Source organism: Arvicola amphibius, chromosome 15 (genome assembly GCF_903992535.2).
Source record: "Arvicola amphibius chromosome 15, mArvAmp1.2, whole genome shotgun sequence".
Classification (NCBI taxonomy): domain Eukaryota; kingdom Metazoa; phylum Chordata; class Mammalia; order Rodentia; family Cricetidae; genus Arvicola; species Arvicola amphibius.
Window position 1 is genome coordinate 18,958,728 of NC_052061.1, and position 23,455 is coordinate 18,982,182.

General features: G+C 42.2%; 1 long non-coding RNA gene across 5 annotated transcripts; it reads right to left on the reverse strand.

The window, feature by feature from the left end:
• Positions 1–9,770: 9,770 nt before the first annotated feature.
• On the reverse strand, positions 9,771–22,309 carry LOC119802093. Of its 5 annotated transcripts, none has more exons than XR_005283350.2 (7): positions 21,755–22,309; positions 21,314–21,455; positions 14,790–14,926; positions 13,088–13,254; positions 12,496–12,596; positions 10,513–10,974; positions 9,771–10,355 (listed from the first exon to the last, which is right to left on the reverse strand). It is a non-coding gene; the product is annotated as an uncharacterized LOC119802093 (long non-coding RNA). The 5 variants fall into 5 exon arrangements; XR_005283349.2 differs by having other exon boundaries at positions 10,513–12,596; positions 21,755–21,858; positions 22,219–22,281; XR_005283348.2 differs by having other exon boundaries at positions 10,513–12,596.
• Positions 22,310–23,455: the final 1,146 nt, after the last annotated feature.

The window sequence follows — 23,455 nt, forward strand, 5'->3', positions numbered from 1 at the left end:
TTACACTCCCATGTGTTAAATAACCTGAACCCTGAAATTATAATAGTATCCTTAATAGATATGTTTATTTCTTTTGCCCTGTTTAGACTAAAAGGTTGTGGAAATGGGTGGAGTTTGCTTGGGGCTGTGGGTATGAATTTTCTGCAAGCTAAGATTTGGTGCTTTGAAAGGGTTTCAGTAACCGTTGAGAGCAGGGACCTAAAAGCATATGATCAGACTGCAATCAGTAAGACTGCTCTCGGAGGAATACAAACCTAATGTTTGGGGCCTGAGTTTCTTGAGGTAATATGTTGTTGCATGCTGCTTTTCTGCGTCTCTCAAAGAGGAAGTACAAGAAGAAAGTAGTTAATGATATCCGTTCAACATAGGCCTAATTAAGACAGGAGTTGATTAAACTAATAGAAAATGTCATATAGACCAAAAAATCATGTCCGAAAGAAAACCCTGCTAAACATGATGTTTTTACAGGTTCAGCATTGACCTTATTATAAGGTAGTCCTAGGACAGTTTTGCCCAAAGCGCTGATATGATGCCTATAATTGTTGAGACTCAGAAATTGTGCACGGGATGGGTTAGCATCCTTAGTGCGTTGGTGCTAGCGAAAGGGATGCAGCTCCAAAGTCATCCTCATCTAAAAAGTTGTACTGAAAGTGGAAAACCCTGGGGAGGAAATTTGATCCAACTCTGTGAGAAAAATGTTTTTAATAAGCAGTTAAGGTTTAGATTATACACTAATTGGAAAGGGTTTCATTTTTTTACAGCATAAATCATTTTCCTTTCCCCTCAGCAGTATGAATTATTAAAGCAGCTCCATTCCATGACATCCCAAGGCTATGGGCATTGAATGTATATTCACAAAGGAAACCCATGGCCTGGAAGAAAAGCCCTGGCTGGACAGGACTGTCAGGATAAGTACATGTACTTGGGAAGGTTCACACCTACACCGAATTTTTCAGGGTAGCAGAACTTTCAGTGCAAGGGTCTGGGGACAGGCTTGGTCAGGAAAGTGCTGACCACACAAGCAGCAGGACCCATGTTTAGTTCTCAGAAACAACAGGAAAGAAAATCAGGGACTTGGTGTATGCTTTGTAATAAAGGTAGGTGGGTCTCTGGGACTTGCTGGCCAGCCAGCCCAGCTTACTTAGCAAGTTCTGGGGAAATGACAGACAGTCTTTTTTAAAAGGCGGGGGCTGGCTGAATGGCACCTGCGGAACACTTGAAGTTCTCTTCTGTCACATGTACACCCCACACACACACACACGTGTGTGCACACACACACACACACACTCCTGCACTAAATTTCATGGAGTCGTGTCATCTAGAAGATTACCATATTCAGAACACTGTCTCCAATTCTTAAAGACACATTTTGAGAATGATTCAGAAAAACTGAATACATGAAAAAAGCAACTGTCAACCAATGGGAAGAATTCCGACTTGAAGGAGGCGGATTTCATTGTGGTCCACTGTTGCATGTCATCTTAAAAGTTAGCATTTACTCTATTTGGGTTTAAGCTTTTCATAGAACATCTATAAAAGAGTGGACCTAATAAATAATTTATAAAGCTTTTTTTTTAAACCTTAAAATTCCAGCATTTTTGGCAGAACATTTTGAGGTAATAACTAAGGTTTGTGTTCCCAGCACTCTTGTCGTGGCCTCCCCCATGGAGCCACTGGCTTTCATTACTTAGACAAGGGGAGATGCAGTAAACAATGAAGTCATCTGAATTATTATTGTTGTTTTTCAACTTGTATTAGCCACAATAATCTTGAAACTGACGGCATCAGAGTGTAGGTGTGAGTTGTTTGGTAGAGGGCTCCAAAAGCATCTTGTAGAAGATGAGAAGCAAACTGTAAAGTACGTCCATGTAAATAATGTGGTTTTACTTAAGAGCTAGCTCTTTACCAGGAGGAAGAAGTTGACTCTGGAAGGCAGAATGGGATGGTGTGTGTGTGTGTGTGTGTGTGTGTGTGTGTGTGTGAGAGAGAGAGAGAGAGAGAGAGAGAGAGAGAAAGAGAGAGAGAGAGAGAGAGAGAGAGAGAGAGAGAGAGAGAGAGAGAGAGAGAGAGAATCCTTAGGTGGCAATGAACCTGCAGAAAGAAGTCTACCACTCAAAGAGAGCTGGGAAGGAACAACAAACGCCTCAAGGATTCCAGGGTTATTTCAGAGCACAGAAACCCATTGGTGGCATCGCTAGCTTGCTAGTGGCCTCACAGAGCAGCCACCTAAGCAGGAGACTTACTAATTATAGTGAAGTGAAGGGGAAACCCAGCAAAATGCCTCCAGGGAAGCCTCGCAGAATCTGATGCTCCCTAGCAAGATGGAAAGCAGGAACTGTGTCCTCCAAAGGGAGCAGGGACATGCTTGAGAAAGAGTTCTGAGAATAGAGATCCTTCAGAGACAAGGAGATGAGGACAAAAGGCTCCTTTTGGAGTGGAGAGATCAAGGGGATGTGCATTCTCTTCTGCGTACTGAGAGAGAACTTGCATGTTGGTGGTGAAGGTCACACAAGGTTGTGCATATGAAGCCCCATGCCACTGGGCCCAGTTGTCCCTTCTTATTCTGACTACAGCTTTAAGTAGGAGTGTAGTGGACTGAGCTTTGCCCTTTGAAACTGCGACCCCTGTGATAGTATTTAGTGAGACCTACCTAAGGTGATAATGGCTGACAAGCGGATCACGAGAATGATACTCTCCAGACAGCGATGGTGCCCTAGTGAGATACATCAGAAAGAGTGGGCTTCGTGTCTCTGCCATCTCAAAACTTGGGCTAGCCTGTCCTAGCATTGGATATCAGATGCCAGGAGTAGAGCCTGTATTGGAAGCACACCGTGGCTTCGCTCCACTGCCTGGCTTCCATCCTTCCGGATTGGGAGAAAACAAGGTTCTGTGTTTAACCTCCTAGTCTGTGTAGAATTTTATAATGGCATCTCTGGCATACTAAGATCCCATGCGGGACAGTTTTGAAAACAAAAGGGGATTGATGGAAATTATATACTTCTAGTATTCATTAACCATCTCCTTCAATATCAGCCCCTGGAGGCAGGAAAGTCAGGAGTTCAAGATCAGCCTCAGCTGTGTTCTACCTCCTAAACTGACTTTTTGTGTGAGTTTATGAACAGATTCAAACAATTCAGTAGAAATAAAATGTTTATGAGTTGTACCTGGGTTTAAGGCCCACCTGAGCAAGAGAGGGGGGAGAGAGGAAAAGAAAGAAACTTTCAACAAATTGACACATAATTTAAATAGATTGACTTGTATTTTTGTCAGAAATTCTTTGCATAATCACTTTATCTAAAAATAAAATTATTCATAGTTTCATACATTAAGTAAAAATATAAAATTATATTATCTTGATATCTTCACAGTAAAAATAACATACAACATCTCTATGACCCGTTCACTGAAAATGTACTATAATATCATACATGGTACATCATTTTCGCAGATTCTTACTTTTCTTAATTATCTTTTTACTTTTTCAAATAGTCTTCAAATAAAATTTCTAGTAATATTTGAAATGGATGTCTGTTTGCTCTTCCCTGTAATGTATAGTATCATAATTGATAAAATACACTGATGCATGGGTACTCATGAATGTAATCACCATGGAGAAAATGCTACAAAGTGACTGAGATTGGCAGCTCTCGCCCTCAGCAAGTGTGTCTGCATAGAAGACCAGATACGTAGTAGATAATGTCTCTTTTCCTCAATTTTGAGATTCTCTTTGCCACAAAACATTTTATAAGGCAAAACTCATAAAAATAAACTCTCTGCCCATAATTTTAATGTGTTGCCAAATAGATGCTCCAAAGTCACAGGACTTTCATTCCATGCCAGCACATGATATAATCCAATTATCAGAAACGGAGCTTGATCAAAAGATTGTTTCTACAAGTCATTTACAGAATTTCAGAATTGAATCGTGCACACTGTCTGAGCTCCTCATCACTTAATTTTCTCGTCTCCCTGACTTTGTAGGAATCAGTTTGCCTTTGTAGTTATTGCAAAACCTGAAGGCTTCTGGCTTCTAGCACACGAGAATCTCAATAAAAGATTTCCAACTAATCATTTTTTAATTGAAGAGTTCTTTGGTGCCAACGTGGGACTAGTCAGCTATTACAATATAATTCTTCTCAATGCTGAAACATTCCTAAAATCCAATTAAATAAGAACAAGAGAAGCACCCACCACCTTGCAAAATAGGAACTGTGCTTTGGCATGGTTATTTCATTTTGTTCTCCATCTACATAACTTTAATCAATAGATTATTATAGTCAGTTGTGTACATCAAATGGTTTTGTTGTTGTTATTGTTGTTGTTGTTGTTTTTTCGAGACAGGGTTCCCTGTAGTTTCTAGAGCCTGTCCTGGAACTAGCTCTTGTAGACCAGGCTGGCCTTGAACTCAGAGATCCGCCTGCCTCTGCCTCCCGAGTGCTGGGATTAAAGGCGTGTGCCACCACCGCCCGGCCATCAAATGGTTTTTTAAATTCTGATGCTGGCCTCAGCTGTTGCTTCCTCTGAAAAGTCATTACAGTTTGCTTAATATAGTTATAATGTATATGTGTGTGCCACCCAATTGCAAGATTAATTTTCTCTGTATTTGATTGAAAGCACTCATAATTTTGCCTCTGATGTGCTCTGCTTTACCAAGTGAATCCACACTGAAAAAATAAAAAGCTAGAAATGCTAAATTCAATGCTGAACTTTTGAACTGAAGAGGGAGTAGAGTCGTCTCTACTCACGGACCTTTTAGAAACATATTTCATGTAGATTTGATAAAAGAACTTGAACAACTAAAGAGGAAAACATTGTTTATTAGTTGTAACTTATTAAACTACAAGACAGCATTCTTTAACTCTTTACAAATGTTTTTCTGCTACCGTCTAATATTTGCGTCTTCCTACAATATACGTGTGATTCTTAGTGTCAGTCACCAACTTGACACAATCCAGAATCACTGGGAATATAGTTTCAATGAGGGATTTTCTACATTTGATTGGCCTTTGGGCATGTTTGGGGGGTAAAAGTTAAGTTAGTTAATCAATATGGGAAGACTGAGTCCATTGTGGGTGGCACCATTCCCTGGGCAGGGAATCATGAACAATTCAAGAGTGGAGAAATTGAGCTGAGCACAAGCGAGTACTGTGTATGCATTTATTTTTTTTCTGCATTTTCCTGTAGGTGTGATATGAATAATTGAATTTTCTGCCTTGATTTCTCCAAAATGGTAGACCCCTTTCTCTTCTAAGCTGCTTTCTATTGGGCCCTTATTTCACAACATCAGAAATGGAACTAAAACATGTTAAAAATCAAATCACAAGTGGGGTAGTCTCACTCGATTGGGCCTTTGAGATATGAGCAGGTCACAAGGGCAGACCCCTCATGATGAAGTCAGTGTACTAATTACAGAAACCTTGGGAACTGCCTTGTCTGTCTCCTTTACCATGTGAAGTCACCTCATTAAAGAACTTTCTATGTAACAGGAAGCAGAATTTCACCAGACATTGATGCCTTGAGCTTGGGCCTCGCATCTCTGGAGCTTTGAGAAGTGTGTGTTGTTTACAGGCTGACCAGCCTATGGCTTTGTGTTATAGCATCCTGCAAGTACCTGGAGACTTTCCTTAGCCATGGAAATCAACACGTTGCAGCTGCCAAGTCACTTTCTAGTTGCCTTTGTTATTGGGACAAAATATCGTGGGCAAAAGCAACTTAGGGAGGAAAGGACGTGTTCCTCATCACTGAGGGAAGTCAAGCAGAACCTCAAGGGGAACCTTGACACAGAAACCATGGGAAACCCTGCCTGCTGTCTCCTCATGGAGAGCCTCGACGCAGAAACCATGGGAAACCCTGCCTGCTGTCTCACCCACTCTGATTCGCACTTAGTTAGCTCTTGTTTGCAGCCCAGGACCCCATGCCCAGCTATAATCATTTATACGAGATAGCGATGGTTAGAGTAAATTAACAACTTGAGGGACTTTAGAATTAGCTTAGAGAAAGACTTCTAGACATGCCTGAGAGGAATGATCTTGAATATGTTCATCTAAGGGTGAAGATCCGTCTTAGTTAAAGGTGACATCATTTCTGAGACAAGGGATCTTTGAATAAAACGAAGAAGTGAAGATAAAGACTAGCGAGCCTGCTTCCATTTCTCTGTCCTTCCGACTACAGACGGACTGTGACCAACTGCTCCAAGCTCCTGTTGCCTTGACTGCCTGCCATTATGGGATGTATTTTGAGCTGTGACAGTAAGCCCTTTCTCTATTAAGTGCTTTTATCAGAGTGTTTAACTGCAGCAACAGGAAAAGAAGCTGAGATCTCTCTGTGTTCAAATCCTTGTTGTGGGTTCTGTTTCTCAGTTGCAGCGCGACTGGCATCATCCCGACTGAGAGACGGCTTCGAAAGCTGACCTCCAAAGACTCCAACATCTGGCTGTGGTTTTGAACTTGATTGAAATATTGAGCTTCTTACCAGTATGAAACAGGATTCCAAGAATCCAGTGTGAATAGTTTCCATGAATCAACTTCATCAGCCTGTGGTGAGTTGTAACAACGCTCCTATTAAAGTTATCATTCAAGGGTAAATGGCTGCTAGACCATTATCAGCCGTGATGACTGTACAATCGTAAGTACAGAATAGATGATTCTGGGTATAGAGTATAAAAGGAATTAAGAAGCACAGGTCTTTAAACCATCAGAGGAAGATTAAGGCATTTTTTTTTCACTAAAGTCCCTGCCCCCTCTCAAAGCAATCTTAATATTTATAGCAATATGGTCAATGGTGCTGACAGATTAAACTTGAAGTTTATTATATAGATAAGATAGTTACAATATCAGTTAAATTTGCAGCTTTTCCAAATACATTAAGTTTGGACATCTCCAAAATGAACATCCCAGCAACAATCCAAGGCTAAGAGGTCCAGAGTCTTAAATCGAAATAAGGTGAATTTAAAACTGAGGATGCAGCATCATCAAACTGTTTGGACCCACGGAGTCTTCAGGAAAAGCCAGTTGGTCAGAGTTTCCCAAGGGGCAGTGCAGGCGTGTAGCTATGTCTGCTGGCAGTTTTTATGTTGACTTGATACACAGTAGATACCTGGAGAAAAGGGATCTCAATCGATAAAATGTCAGCACAGGATTAACCAGCAGGCAAGCCAGCAAGGCATTTTCTTGATTAATGGTTGATATGACAAGGTCCATTGTGGGCAGTTCATCCCTGAACAGGTGGTTCTGGGCAGTATAGGGAAATAAACTGAGCGAGGCAGGAGGAGCAAGCCAGAAAGCGGCACTCCTCCTTGGTCTCGGCTCCAGTTCTTGCCTCCAGCTTCCTGTCTGGAGTTCCTACCCTGTCTTCCCTGCACGGTGGACCCCATGCTTTGTGTGGTGTTTTAGCACAGCTTTGGAACCCAAGTTAAGACACTATCTAAAACATTTCTGAATGTGTATTATGAAGCAGAGTCCAGATCTAGTGACCAAAGCTACAGCAAAGATCACCACGCTCTCCCCCTATTTTTGAGCCTGCCTCAGCTCATGAACGTGGATCTGTCACTGTAACTGTGAAGTGCCATCCTTCAAAGTAGGAAACTGCAATTTCGTCGTAGTATAAACCGTAAATTACCCTCTAGAAAAACTTGCTCACTAGAGTGATAGGAAAAGAAAAAAAATGTATTTCTCTTCGATTTCTCTACATCAGCTTTGGAATAAAACGGTGCTTGCTGTAGTCACAGACTTAAAATTCTCCTTCCTCAGCCTCCTAAGGGCTAAATAATTGTAATTTCTTAAAACTAGGAAAAATCTTGCTCTTGTTCGACTGCGTGAACACAATGGCAAAGTGAAAATCTTGCCTGTGTTTTCAAAAGAAAATGGCTTCAAAATTTTGTTTGACCTCGGTACCAAATCGTGGCTGAGTTCGGAGCTCTCATGGGAGTGAGCACAGGCTGCCTTGCCGGCTCTGGCTGAGCTAGCTCAGGCTTTGACACAGCCTTGCCGGCTCCCGCTGAGCTAGCTTAGGATTTGACACACAGTGGCTTTCATGTGAGCTCCTCTTACAGGAGCAACCAAGAGTTGCTACCAACACTTTGATGCAACTCTGCTCCAGCATTTTCCATAATTTTCCAAAATTAAGTTTGCCACAGCTAGATCATTCTCTAAAGTGAGATTTCTGGTGCCTAGTTAGCTTATTACCTGCATGAGGACTTTGCTCGTCTCTGCTCAGCTTAACACTGGGAGAGAATGCAGCTCTTGAGAAAAACCCAGGCTCTGTCTTGTCTCTCACCGCATCGTAATAAATGAGACTCAACATAGAGATGCGTTGTCATTACCATGGGCATCCACTAGGCCCATGAAGAATTGACATCAGCAAAGTGAAGAGTAGGATTCTCATCTGTGCTCTGGGAGTGAGGACAGTCTCCTCACTGTAATAGGCTTATAAAACAAAGAGGGCGTTTCACAACACAGAGACGAGCAACGATGGAAACACATTGGAGCTCTCTAACTGGAGGAGTCTTCCTCTGGTGTTAGAAAACCTGGTGACTGAAGGGAACTCTAAAATCTTTGCTGAATTCCCCTGCAGGTATCATTGCTCTGTGCGGGAAAAGCACAGGAGGTGCATTTTGTTGAGGTTCCATTGTAGATCTAGATCTGTCTTATTGAATCCCAGGCTCTAACAGAAGGAAGTGTGCATCATTGTTAACCACAGGATAAAGGGGTGTCAGTCAAGAGTTTGGGTGGTGGATTCCTTTTCCTAAGACATGATATTAAAATATACAGAAAACATTCATTCTATTTTCACAGGTGGAGGGAGGTTGTACTTTGTTTTGCTTTTAGCAGCTGAAAAATGACGGCGTGACTAATGTGACATCATTGGTCCCCCACAAAGTCAGTTCTTCTATAAACCAAGAAAGTAACCACAAAAAAAGGATTGTAAAAGTACTAGGTTTATTTTTACTTTTGGAAAGTATCTACAATACTTTAAGTCTTGTAAAAGTATCTACAATTAAGAGAGTTGGGGAAGGTACATAGGCTTGGTAGTCTCTGAGGACCCCCAACTGTGGCAATGGCTGAGGTCTCTGTAACTCTAACCTGCAAGAGAGATTGCTGATTACGGTTTGAGCATTTTTATCGGCTGACAAGGGCTGAAAACCAGCCTATAGATCCCAAAGCCAGTGATCCACCACAAGCTATCACTTGCCCATAGGTCCCAGCTCAGACACAGCCCCTTCTGGTCAGCCTTTGTTTAACTCTCAATGTTTAGAAAGGAGTGGCTCAGTTAGTCAAGAGCTTGACGCACAAGTGTAAGAATCTGAGATTATCCCTAGAACTAGATAGATGGGGGAACTGTATGGTGGCACACACATGCAATCCCAGCTCGGGGGCAGCAGAAAAATAAAGATGAATGTAGGCTGAAATAGGAAATCTCCTCCTAGCCTCTAGTAGCCCAAGGTTGGGGAACAGGAATGAAGGTCAGTAAAAGCTGAGTGGTCAGCAAAAACGTAGGACAGACAAGGAAATGAGTGGCTTTAATACAATCCCGGCCTTTCTTTGGGAGAAAATATCTGCAGAGTAGGGGATCCCATAAAGATTAGAGCTTGCAGTCAGCTTCCAATCTGCACAGTTATGGGGCAAGAAGGGTCAGGGGCTGAAGTGTTTCCTGTTTGGTGTGGAGTTAGCCATTGCTAGGAATAACAAAGGAGTGGTCAGTCAGCCATCGAACACGAGGTGATCCATGACCAACTGGAAGCCATTATGCAGGGTCCATAGGGTAGAGATGGCTAGAATTGAAACAAGCTACTTTATTTCTGGAATTCAAATTATTGTAGTTACAGGAATTGTCACAGTTCAACCAAAATGGAAGGGTTTTACAAAGTGTCATGGCCCTGCCTAACAAAAACCAAGGCTTGTGGATTCACAACAGCCGTCCATTAGGCATGCTCCCTCACTTCTGTGCCTATGGCCAAGCGCCATGGTGCCAGGGTCAGTTCACTCTCTGGGGAACATCAGGGGGTCAAGGCAGTCATGGACATGCTTTCTCATGTTTATCGGATTTCTCTAAGGAGCCACTTGCACACACACACTGGCGCTTCCGCACCGAATGTCTTCTTGCTTATCTGAACCCGTCCTGAGGGGCCTGAGTACTAAGCTTTTACTTTCCCGTTCTCCTGAAGCTCAGTTGGTCCCTGGATAGCCGGCCTTTCCGCTGTTTCCTGAGCAGCAGGAGTCTGTTTCACATCTAACTCAGGAGAGCGTTTGTCCCTGGATGTTAGCCTGGGAGGAAGCACAGATCCGAATCTAAGCAGAGATGCGCTTTCTTGGACAGCTTGTCTTAGTTCTTCAGAAGTGGATGCTCGGGACCACCAGCTGAGGAGACAGAGAAAATGATGGAGGATCCTGGGGGCCAGGGGAGGAGGTAATGATGATTACAGGCCAGCGCACACTGGAATCTGGATCATTCTCTCTGGATAACTCTGCCATAACTGATGAAAATGACCCTTTAAAAAGTTAAGCCACAACTAACCTGTTTCCTGCAGAAGTTTTAAATCCAGTGTAGGCTTGTCCAAAGAGCCAGCTAAGTTGACCAGATCCACTCTCAGGGTGTGCTACCAGACCAGCACACCCAGAATTTGCCAAAGGTTGCAGTGAGGGCCTTGATGTCCAGGCACTAAGGAATCATGGGATGTCACCATTGCAAGGTCAGAGAACCTAGCCCATTTGCTGCTTGAGTGTGGCTTCCAAACAGCAGCATCAAATAGCAGCTCGGCCATGAGAGGGATCAGAGTCCTGAGAATCAGCAGAGGCGGCCGTCACTATCTTCATTTCCTTATTTATTTGTTTCTCTATTTTTGCAGTACTGGGGTGAAACCCAGAGCATCCCGAAAGCTAAACAACCACGCTACTTCTGTGCTTCATGCCGGCCAAGTTGCTCTTCTTGACTTGTGTGGCCACTGGAGAAAGGTCCTGAGAACCGCCTGAACTTTTCCTGTGCACAAGCAGTGATAAAGGCACAGTGGCAGAGTTCAGACTAACGCCCTCAAGGATTCATCACAGAGCACAAGGTCAGTAATGCACATAGCGATGTGAATATACACATACATACACATATGGCAATAGATACTTGGGAGGATATTCATATGTGATGTATGTAAACGCATGCCTACATACACACGTATACTTCCACCACTTCAACCTTGCAGATGAACTTATACATGCTTTTTAGTGCCTTCTTCAAAGTATGATCCGATTCTCTTCCTAATGTGTATAACATCTTGGCTCTCAGGACCACAGAGGATATTTCTAACTCAGCTCCTGTCTTAGTCTCTCTGATGTGACTTCATACAAAGTGGAATTTGTGTGTGAGAGAGTGTGTGTGTGCGTGCACTTGTGTGTGTGTGCATGTGTGTGTGTGTATGTATGTGTGTGTATGTGTGTGTGTATGTGTGTGTGTGTGTGTGTGTGTCTATTAGTGATCTGGCCCTCGGCAATATTTTTCGTTTCATTTTGTTTTGTTTTGTTGGTCCTTTCTTCAATAGGACTTGAATTTAGATTTCCATTTCCGTGCCCTGAATAGCTGCAGGCCAGCATCATAATCTTCAGTGATAAGACTCTGGCCCTGGAGGAGCAGAGCTCCAGACCTCCCAGGATTCACAGGAAGGGGAAGTCATGTTGGCCCTCAAAAAAGAGCTCAGATGTCCAGAGCTTTGATTAATTACTAATATGAAAGAGCAAAGAGACAAAGGATTATCTCGGGTCCTTTCTAAGTGCAAAATGTTGGAATTCTTTGAAGGAAACTTGACAGTTGTGAAATTAGGAGGGGAAAATAATGTGCAAAAGGAAACCGTGGGATAAATCTCACAGGACTTGGTCAGTTGTAGGCAGGGTCCATGGAAAGAGAGACTCTAGCCTAATTTTGAAGGCTTACTATCCTGAAGGAAGAGGGAAGAGTTGAGTGAAGGAGGGGTTGCTACAAAAAAAAAAAAAAAAAGTATTATGAGCAAAAGGAGACATGAAGCAAGGTGTGTGTGTGTGTGTGTGTGTGTGTGTGTGTGTAAGAATGGACTGCATGCCAAGAAAGGCTTAGGCTTTCATTTCCTGGGAACTTGACCACGCGGAGCTCTTAGGACAGCATTCCCTATGAGCCTTGCGGCAAGGGTGACATCCGGTGAGATCCGGATGGTACAGAGCGAAATGCTTCCTTGATGGCATATCATGTCTCCAAATGACCACATTCCTGAGAACATGTTTTGTGGGACATAGGAGCCATGAGCAGATCCAGCTGCCAGGGATGGCTTTCTGAGATCCTGTCACCTCCCAGTATGGGAGTCAGTAGCTGTGGTAGGCGTGATCCAACAGCTGCTCCTTATCTGTAGCCGGTCAGAAAAGAAGATGGATGTCCTGAGGACAGCCTTCTTGAATGAATGTGTTTGGGAACTGGGGAATTCCCATAGGGATTCAGGGCATGTCATTGCTTGGCAACCACGATGAATAGTGTAACATTACATACCTTGGATGTAAACAAACCGTAAAACTGACAGGATGGCTGGAGAAACCGTGTAGAGCCAGGTCATGGATAGTGGGTAACAGAAGTCGATCTCATAAAAATAACTAAGGAAATGGTGAGACATGAAGGAAGGAGGAAAGTATAAAATTATCTTAGGAAGCGTCATCAAATACGTAATTCCGCATGGTTAGACAGGATAAGAAGTAAAGATGAGGGCTATGGAGATTGGTTAAGAGCACGGGTTGACCTTCCAGAGGACCTGGGTTCAAATTCTAGCAGCTCACAACCATCTGTAACTCCAGTGCCAGGAGATCCAGCACCGTTTTTCTTGTTTCCTCAGGCACCCAGGCACACACATAGTATCCAGAAAAACATTCAGACAAGACAGCTATACCCATAAGTTAAATAACTTTAAAGTTTGGGCAAAATAAAGATGAGAAGCAAGAGATGAATGTGAATGCAGAACTAGAAGACTATGCTACACGTCAAGTTAGAAGGAGTCACTCGATGACCCCCTCAGCCACGACACTCACTTGGACAGAGCAAGGTCCTCTCAGGAGACACGAAGGGGACATCTAGAATTTCTTTAACTCACACTCTCAGGTTCACATTGTGCAGCCCCTTGAGATATCTTGACTTTGACCTTGGCCACAGTGGGAGGATGCCTGCTTATCTGTTTGCCATTCAGGTTGTCCAAACTTCTTAATGATGACAAAGAAAAGAAATTTGGAGTCCTTCAATCACTGGAAGATTTTGGTGCATCTAGAAGATAAAATTATATATAAAAAAAAATCTAAATGAAAAATCTAGAAGGTTCGCCTTCATCTATACAAATTTTTATTACACACAAGTTAAACTCATATGCAGCTCACATTGTAAGAAAGATTTGTTGCCATCAATCATGCTTATAAATTATCATACCACTTGTACTTAGTTCTTCAAAAACATGCCCGCTATGAAAACAATATCAATATGGCTTCATTCCATTTTCATGCTTTGTTCTATTTTTCGAGCTCACTGTATCTCTAAATCACCTAGCTACCATTTTATCCTGGTACAGAGACACCAAAACCAAGGCCACTCTCACAAAAGAAAGCATTTAACAGAGGACTTGCTTACAGTTTTAGAGGGTTAGCCCTTGGCCCTCATGGTGGAAAGCATGGCAGAAGGTAGGCATGATACCAGGGAAGTAGGTGAGGGCTACCTCCCAAGCCCCAAGTAGAAAGGGGGTGGGCTTGGTATGGAAATTTGAAACCTCAAGGCTCATTCCCAGTGACCCACCTTCTCCAATAATTCCACACCTACTCCAACAAAGTCATGCCTCCAATTGAAATACATGCCAAAAACAAAGTAAGAAGTGGGACTTCATCAGCTACAGTTATTAAGGACTTTACACGGCACACCTACTACAGTCCTTTGAGTGGACTGCGGTGGTTTGGATGAAACAGCCCCCATAGGCTCACAGGAAATGGCAATATTAGGAGGTGTGACCTTGTTGCAGTAGGTGTGGCCTTGCTGGAGGAAGTGTGTCACTGGGGGTGGGCTTTGAGATCTCAAATGCTCAAGTCAGGCCCCAGGTAGCATTCTCTTCCTGCTGCCTGCCAATCCGGATACAGAACTCTCGGCTCCTTCTCCAGCATTATGTCTGCTTGCATATCAGCACATTCCTTCCCATGATGATAATGGACTAAACCTTTAGCTGTAATCCAGCCCCAATAAATGTTTTCTTTTATAAGAGTTGTCAGAGTCATGGTGTCTCTTCACAGCAATAGAAACCCTAACTAAGACAGGACTCCATTATCCCATCTACACAAGCTATGGCAGCTCAGGAGTTCAGCCCCAACAAGCTGAGAGAGCTCATCAGCAGGTTCTTTGGGACCCAACCCTGAGCATTCTGCTCTGAGTACATTCTCTGACCACTTAACCAGCCATGAACTTGTCTTTCGAGCATATGATGAACCTCTTGTTTACTTATCTCTTTATTTTCTAATTTTTAGTAATGAACTAACCTATTTCCACTTGTAGTCTTATAGCACTGTTTAGTACATGTACCACACAATTAAATAAAATGACAAGAAATAGAGTCAGGATGGGCCCATGAGGCCTAGTCCATCACCAATTTCTTCTAGTGTCTCCATGATGGAGCAGCCGGCCACTGCTCCCTACACCTTCCTCAAGCCTCTCCCATCCCTTAGGCAGGGGTCCATAAGGCTGACTACCAGTGCAGCCCAGTGGTCCAGGCAGTAGGAGATGCTACTGCCCAGCAGTTAGACCAGCACACACAAACTACAGCTGACCTTGGACTTGCCTCCTGAATGCATGGGGGTCACACCAGGATGGCTAATGTGCTGAGTCCTCCTTCCCAGAACCCTGTCTTCTACTGGATGCTGTCAGCAATGCTTTCCTTTCCTTGGCTTTCAATTTAGCCTGGTGCCTAGGGAAGAATCGGGAGATTGTATTATGTGACCAGGAATCGTCTTTGAGGATGTAACATTTAATAGTTGTTATCAGTACTAGCGAGGTACCTCTCTCCCAGTGGTGCCCTTGACCTTTTTTTTTTTTTTTTTTTGCCATATGTCTCATCTATCTACTTTCTTCCTTTAGTGAAAGTGTGGAACTGTCAGACAAAAGGAAGTCTCTAAGTCTCTGTCTTGCAATCTGCTAAAAGTAAGTTCTCATTCATTTCTTCTTCCCAGGGTCTTCTACCAATAGTCTTAACTTTATGCCCACGTAAGATGAATTTTAACGCATATTTTCTAGTGTGACGGGAGTTACCAAAGGGAGGAAGCAAGGCACTTCCTCTCCAGGCAGACAGAGTGAAGCAGATAATTAGCTGACAAGAGAGAAGAGAGCAGGCACAGAAAAGGGAGCTTCAGTCCGAGCTCTCGTCAGCCGTTAGGAGCACAAAGCAATCTCAGCAGGAAAGGGGTAGATTGGTTTTCAACAAATTTGAAAAACTACCTGCAAAACAATGAGAATTAATTCAAAATAGATTAGATTCAAACATAAAAATGTAACTTTACAGTTAACCAGTTTTAGACAAAGTTGCCAAGAAAATATAAAGTAGAAAAAGCAGATACTTAATGACTTGGGATGAGAAAATTTTGAATCCACTTGCAAAGGAATAAAATTCTACCTCTGCCTTATACAATCAATGATAACTGACTAGAATATGAACCAAATGCCTGGATGTTGTAGCTAAAACCCTACAACTTCTAGAAAAAAAAATACATATGGACTTTTGTGACCTTGAATTGGGCAATGATTTCTTAGATGCGACCCCCCATGCCATAAATATATAAATTATTCTTTGTCAAAATGAACACTTGTATTTAGAATACTGTGAGACAACAACGCCCAGAATAGGGCAGCTCACGAGTGTTACATCCGATAAGCACTCAGTGTTCTGAGCGTATGAGGAACCTTTGCAAGTCAAAGATAAAAAGATAGCCCTCGTTTTTTTAAAACTCAGCAAGGTTTTGCATAGCTATTGCTTCAAATGTTGGCATATACATGCTCGGCAGCTCAAGACAAGGTGCATGAGACCATTAGGTGGTAGAGAGCCCCCGATCAGAAGAAGCTGCTTCACACCAACTGGAATAATTACGCTTTTGGCGGGGGGGAGGGGGTTGTTGTTGTTGTTAGAGGATGATACACATTGTAGGTGACATGGTAGAGAAATAATGTCTATATCTGGCAGGAATGTGGAATTGTACAACTAGCTTTCAAAATAAACTGGTGATTCCTAGTAGGAATCATATAAACTACATAAAACTCAGCAGTTCAGCTCGAGATTTGGACATATATTTGTGCAAAGACTACATTGCATAAGCATTATTTTGTCATATTCACAATAGTCAAAAATTAAAAGAGTCAAAGGCCCTTTAACAGATGAATCAATAAAGTGTGTTGTCATACAAGAGACTACTGCTCAGTCAGAAAAGGGAGTAAAGTGTGCACTACAGTAAGGATTAAATTAGAAAACATACTGCCCAAGAGAAACTGGAAACCAAAGGCTGGACATTGTCATCTGGATGCCTTTATGTGAATATCTAGAGAGAGAGAGACACAAGGTGAACTGGTCTTTGCCCGAGTGCCGTTTTAGAACATCAGCTAACTACAAGTGGGTGCGAAGGGCCACAACAAAGTAATAAAACATGCTTGAAAGTTATGTTGTGATAACAGTCTTATAAATTGACAAATTCACTAAGAAAAGTATTGGAGTCTTAAAATGGATAAATGTCATGCTATGAAAATTATACCTCAATAACCGTGTTGGAGACAAAACAAGAACCAAACATGAAGGAAGGCCTACATGAAAGTACTGAAAGTCCCAAGGGTATGTGGGCTGGAACTAGGAGGTGATTTGTGAATGTGGGCACCCGGGCTGAGAAGCTGACAGCCTGAGGAACAGGGATTCCCCCAGCCTGGAAGGGAATAAGTTAGAGGATAATTCTGGCACACAGAGAATTTTTGCTCATGTCTTCACAAAGCTTCCCAAATAGTAGCTATCTTAGTTAAGGTCCCTATTACTGTCATAAACATTGTAATCAAAAGCCAGCTGGGTAGGAGTTGATTTGGTTTATGCGTCCTGAATCCATGTCTGCTGCGTGGAGCTAAGGCAGGAACTGAAACTGAGTGGGAACCTGGAGACAGGACCTGATGCAGAGACCACGGAAGACTTCTGTCTACTGGCTTGCTCAGCCTACTTTCTTCTAGAATCTAGGACCACCAGCTCAGAGGAGGCAATGGCCACAGTGAACTAGGCCCTCCCACATCAATCATTGATCAAGAAAATGCAATAAAGGCTTTCTCAGGCCAGTCTGGTAAGGGCATTTTCTCAATTGAGAATCACTCTTCCCAAACAACTCCAGCTTGGGTCAAGTCAGCAGAGAAGTAACCAGAATAGTAGCTTCTGATTCACTCACTAAATGTTTTATGTGGATTAGTTTATTTAATTTTTACAACACACTATAAAGTAGACATTAATTTTTTAAAATTGTTTCCCATCTTTCAGAAAATAAAACCTAAGAAAGAGAGTTGGATAATTTACTAAAACTAAACAACAGCAAGCACCACATTTGAGATCCAAAGACAGGCAGCTCCATCACAGAACCATGCTTTTAACTTGTTATGAAGAAAATCTTTTTTGTTTGCTGGTACCTAGCAGACAATGCATATTCTAAGGTGCAAAGGATTTGAACATGATGGATTTATAAGGGATGTCCTTTAAAGAGATACCATGTCAGTGTAGCTGGATAGTTTTCTAATTAATTTAAAGTTACCTATACAAATGAGTTTATCAGGAAGCATATGTGGTCCAACAAGGCATGATACAATCCATGCCATCAGGCAAGTAAGTGTGCCCGAGTGGTTACCTTGGCCTCTTGTGCTTCAATCTTTTCTCTGTTGATAATTTAGTTTACAGATATTTATATCTCCAAATCCATACATAGGATAGCTATTCAAAATTAGTACATTTATACAGTTCCCCAAAGAAGTAAGATAATTTATGCCACCAGAGAGCTTCAATATACCCAGCTCTACAGTGCACTGCACACCCAAAAGAAAAAATACTTGGGAAGCATCGTTGCAATGGGTTGTGGAGATGAAAGACTTCAAGGTCAACTCCTCCTGCTTGCTAATATGAGCAATTCACCTGACTCTTCTCATCTTTTCTTATCAGAAAGCAAATATAACCCACTGGCAGATAGAGTGCAAGCATTTGTTGAGAGAGAGAGAGAGAGAGAGAGGGAGAGAGAGAGAGAGAGAGAGATCATAGGAATAATGCAGTGGCTAAATCTGTGATAAATTCCAACTCCCGTTCTTTCTTATTTCAAATTATAAAAAGCTACACATAGGAGTAGGGGCTAGAAAGATGGCTCAGAGGGAGAGTATCCTCTGCTCTTGCAGGGGCTTTAGATTCAGTCCCCAGCACCCACATGATAGCTCACAACTCCCTGTAACTCCAGTAACTCACACACATCCATATGCATTTAAAAATCTTTTTAAAAGATTTATTTTATTTCATGCATATTAGTGTTTTACTTGCATGAGTATATGTGCACCAGAAGAGGGCGCTGGATCTCCTGGACCCAAAGTTGGCAGAGGGTTGTGAGCCATCCTGTCTCCTGGACCCAAAGTTGGCAGAGGGTTGTGAGCCATCCTGTGGGTGTAGTGCTGGCCACTGTACCTGGGTCCTCTAAAAGCAGAGCCAGTGCTCTTAGTAACTCACTCAGCCATTTCTCCAACAATCATAAATAATAATAATTACTTTTTTAGAAAACTGAAGAAATGGGGTTAAGCTGAGGATAAAGGATTTGAGCTGAACTCCCAGGTCCACAGAATAGCTGATTTTCTTGGCTATGTGTCTATCCAGAACCAAGCAGAAACTCTTTCTGAAGGAACTCATCTTTAACTTTACATCTATTTTATGCACACATGTGCCCAGTACTCAGTACAAAAGGAAATGTTGTGTGGACATAAACTCAAAAACCTGCAGATAAAATAATACAGGGCCAGAGGTGACTTTCGAACAACCTAGGAGTTGGGAATTGGGTGGCGGTTTCACTGAAAGAAGAGTCATCGTGTCGTCCCTGGAGCTGATCACATATAGTTTGTTTATTGAGCAACCTTATTTTTGTATATGTTTGAAAAATCTCACATCTTTTAAGTATTAACCCAAGACTCTCTTCTCAAGGCTAACAAATATACTTCAAGCACTCTGGTCAAAAAAGAAACAGGTATGTCTGAGGATATTATGCTTTACAAATTGAATTAATGCACTATAATTCTACTCAAAGATAAGACTACAAAATAATAAAGTCCTTCAGTGAACACTGAGGGAGAAAGGACAGAGAGCATGGAGGAGCTAGAGGAAGGGGTGGACTGTCATAAATTGTCTTCCAGGCGTGACATGTCCATTGTACTCATGAACTTATAGAAGCTGTGACTACCTGCACAAGACCTGAACAAGCATGGCTCCACCCCTCCCAAGTATCTATTGGCAGGCAATGGCAGCTGGAGGAGAGACATTTTCTTCTGTTAAAAGGAGAGGGCCCCTTGTTTATCCCTGCCACCCGGCTTGCTTATCCCCTAAATAACTTCACACAAACTGTATTCATTAAAACACTGCTTGGTCCAGTAGCTCTAGTTTCTTATTGGCTAATTCTTACATCTTAATTTAACCCATTTCTATTAATCTGTGTATCACAATGTGACTGTGGCTTACAGGCAAGATTCTAATCAGCTTCCATCTCAGTCAGAAGATCCATGGCTTCTCTCACTCTGTCCTTCTTCCCAGCATTCAGTTCTGTCTTCTCCACCTACCTAAGTTCTGCCCTATCAGGCCCAAGGCAGCTTCTTTATTCATTAACCAACAAAAGCAACACATAAACAGAAAAACCTCCAGTAAATTGTTCATTCTCCTAGAGATAATTCCTTACCCATGCTTCCCCAAGCAAGCCTAAAGAAATTCATTGAGTGATGGGAGGTGAATTTGATAAAATATAGTACTCGTGAAAATGCCACTATGAAACCCATCATCATATATAATCAATATGTGATTGATAGATAAATAAAAAGATAGGTAGATAGATAGATAGATAGATAGATAGATAGATAGATAGATAGATAGATAGATAGATAGATAGACAGACAGAGTCATTCACTTCTCAAGCAAAGTTCTTTCTCAGGTAAGGTGTTCTATTTGGTTCACTAAGAGCCCTTCTCTGTCTCCTGATGGGTGTCAGTCTGGCTCTCTGTGGTCCCCAGGTTCTGTATTTCTGACTTGGTTTAAGTACCCTTTACCCACTGAAACTAAAGTTGTTCCCACAATCTATGTCCAACTTCACAGTGAGCTTTGTGTCAAAGACTGTAAGCAATAAAGGACAGGTAGGTAAAGGGATTCTAACCATGGTTTTCTCCAAATGATCAGGCTAGCTCAGAGGCCTTAACTGATACCACAGAAGTTCCATGACTTTCTGCACTTGGCACTTAAGCACTTGGCCTCCAAGAAGGATTGGCAAGAATAGGAAGTAGCTACTGAGTCTTTGGGACTCTGTAAATGCATTTAGAAGATAATTTTCCGCTTTCCAATGCAGTAGTGTTTGTGAGAATCACAGAAGACAGTCGGCAAGACCCCTTTGAAAGCTGGCAGGCACCATAAAGTCCAAGCTATGATCCTTACTACACTCTATGGCCTATGAACGGAAGATGACTTCCCTCCAGTCTCCACCAATATTCACTTTTAAGCTAACGTTAAATCCCACCACCATTTCTATTGGGCATTAGTCTTACAAAATCATAGCAGGCTAAATATAATACTATCATAATTGAGACTTCATAAAATTGGAATGACTTAATAGCATTGGACAAACTCAACAGAAAGCCTTCCATTAAAGTCTATTATCCACCTAACAGCAAGAATACAAAGTTACTTGTAACTCGGTACCCTTTGGTATTGGTTGTAAGCGATTTTTAAAAAAAAAAAAAAAAAAAGTCTAGCCTTAGGGAAACAGACATCCATTTCTTTTGAGAATAAGTTTAAGGACATTAAAATTATAATATCAAAAGGGAAACTGCATTTCCCTGGAATTCCAGATGCTGAGCTGTGGGTCACCTTGTCTTCCAAAGTGTGTCTCCAGGTTAGTAGCCATTTATTTTGGCTTTTCTTAGTAGGACAAAGGTGGTTTCTTTGGCCTTTGCTCCAGTGGAGGAAGGCAGGGGAAAGGACAACAGAGGTCATTTTCTGAGGTTTAGAGAATGTAAAACCCAGCTATATTTCTTTTCGTTATCCCCAAGGATCAGCCTACCCCCATACCTTCTCTGGTCCTTTCCACGGAGCCCTTTGTGAACACACATGTTAGAGCTGGGGTGGTTGCCCTGTTTCAGATTATCTAGTGCATATTGCAGAACCAATGTGTGTATTTTTCTTCTCCGCGGGTCGTTTCATTGGTACATACCTAGGCAGGGGGAAGAACCGACAGTCAGGGTTGCCAGTCCACTCTGCATGATGTTTGCCTTCGTGTCTGCTTCCTAATTTAAAAGCTGGTTATGGGTGAACATCTGTCTTATACACGTCTCTTCAGCCAAATTTAACTTGGCTTATCTGTTGTTTGGTATAATTAGCTTATCATTACTTTTCATTCATTTTTTACAAATAAATAGTCTCATTATTTATGATTTCTACCACGTGAATGTACCAACACTTAAAAACTGTCAGTATGGGACTGGGAGACAATCATCAGGTATGAGAACTCACCTGGCAACCTAAACTGATTCCCAGAACCCACAGAAAAGTGGATGGAGAAAATCAACTTCATAAAGCTGTCCTCTGACCATACATAATGTGTGCCCATCCAGTACCTCACACACGGGGGGGGGGGGGGGACAAAAACAATGTATTAATGACAGATTAGAAGATAGAGATTCATAAAAAAATTCAGATCAATATTCTATCAAAAGATCTTTTTTTTCCTTGACATTGTGAGTTTATTTCTACCAGTGCGGGAGAATAGTGCAAATGTTTACCAAGGTTAAAGGCAAAGAGAAAATTATATTGAATTAAACTTTGAGCCTTGTTTTGAGGAAGAATTCTTCTGAAAAGAAAATAAAGCAAAGAAGAAAGTTCCCCCCTGAATGAACCTTTTTAGACATATAATCACCACCCAATATTTTGTTTTCTGCATGTACGCGTGTGCATACATTTGTAACTCATATACTTACACATGATCACTTTAGATATGACTGTCATTTTGAATCACTTCAGGCAGTGTTCAGAAAATGAATGTGTGGCCTCGCTGCCTTGGGGGTTTCATCTCCCTGGCCAATCATTTCAACCCTCCTCCCAGGAGCAAAGGTCAGTTCAGTCCAGTTGTTTGACTTATTTATTACCCAACTGCTAAGTGCATGCTGTTTTCTCATTCTCATACCTAGCTCCTAAACTAAGTCAGCAAGCACATCCCAAGGCGCATTGCTGTGTGTGTGTGTGTGTGTGTGTGTGTGTATGTGTGTGTGCGTCGTCTCCAGCTCCAGCCTCATTTAAGAATCTCCTGTTTCCAGCCTCAAACAAGCTCGAGAAGTCTTCTTCAGCAGTTGCCTGTCATCCTTTGGCTCACCGTCTTGTCCTAGACCAAATCTGAAAAAAAATTCTAGAAAGTTAATCATAGATCAAGCAATCAATGCTGTGTCTTTTCAAAGACTTTTTAGTGTTCTTTTATTGTTTAACTACCACAATTTTATCATAATTTGACTTTTCAACAGAGCTATCTTCCACAGCAAAATGTCTGTTTGCTTGCATACATGTCCAGGTGATTGCCGGGGTTAACTGGGAATGTGAGTTAGGCAATTGTTTTTATATTGTATTATTACGTAATTGTAACTCCACGTAGCATTTTGTTATGAAGGGCTGCAGAAGTGCATGGCTTTTGAGTGCAGATCGGCAAATGCAGGCATGACAAAGCAAGTAAATGGAACCATCTAAGTTCATGTGGAATGGACCCTCAGAGGACTTCTGGCTTCTTTCTCATGACTTTCCTCATAATTTAATATTCTTACAACCTCAAATATCTGCACATGTATCTTTCACTTAAAAAAGAGAAGAGGGGTGTGGAGACGGCTCAGTGGGTAAAGTGCCTGCCCCTGCATGCAGGAGGGCCTCAGTTCAGATCTCTAGAACCCAGAAAAACACTGGCCACATGACTGTACGGTCCTCTAAACCCAGCCTTGCGGCGTCATGGGGTGTAAAGACATGTGGATCCCTGAAGCCACTAGCCAGCCACCCTGTCCCATTCCCTACACAGTAAGAGGTCTTGTCTCAGAAAGCAGAGGTAGAGAGCCGTGAGAGAAGGGCAGATGACCTCAAGCATCCGCACACACGTACTGCACATCCCCAACCACATATGCCCTCCCCACACACAAACACAAAGCATTGGACCGAGAGAAGGAGCAGCATGGGTCTCTG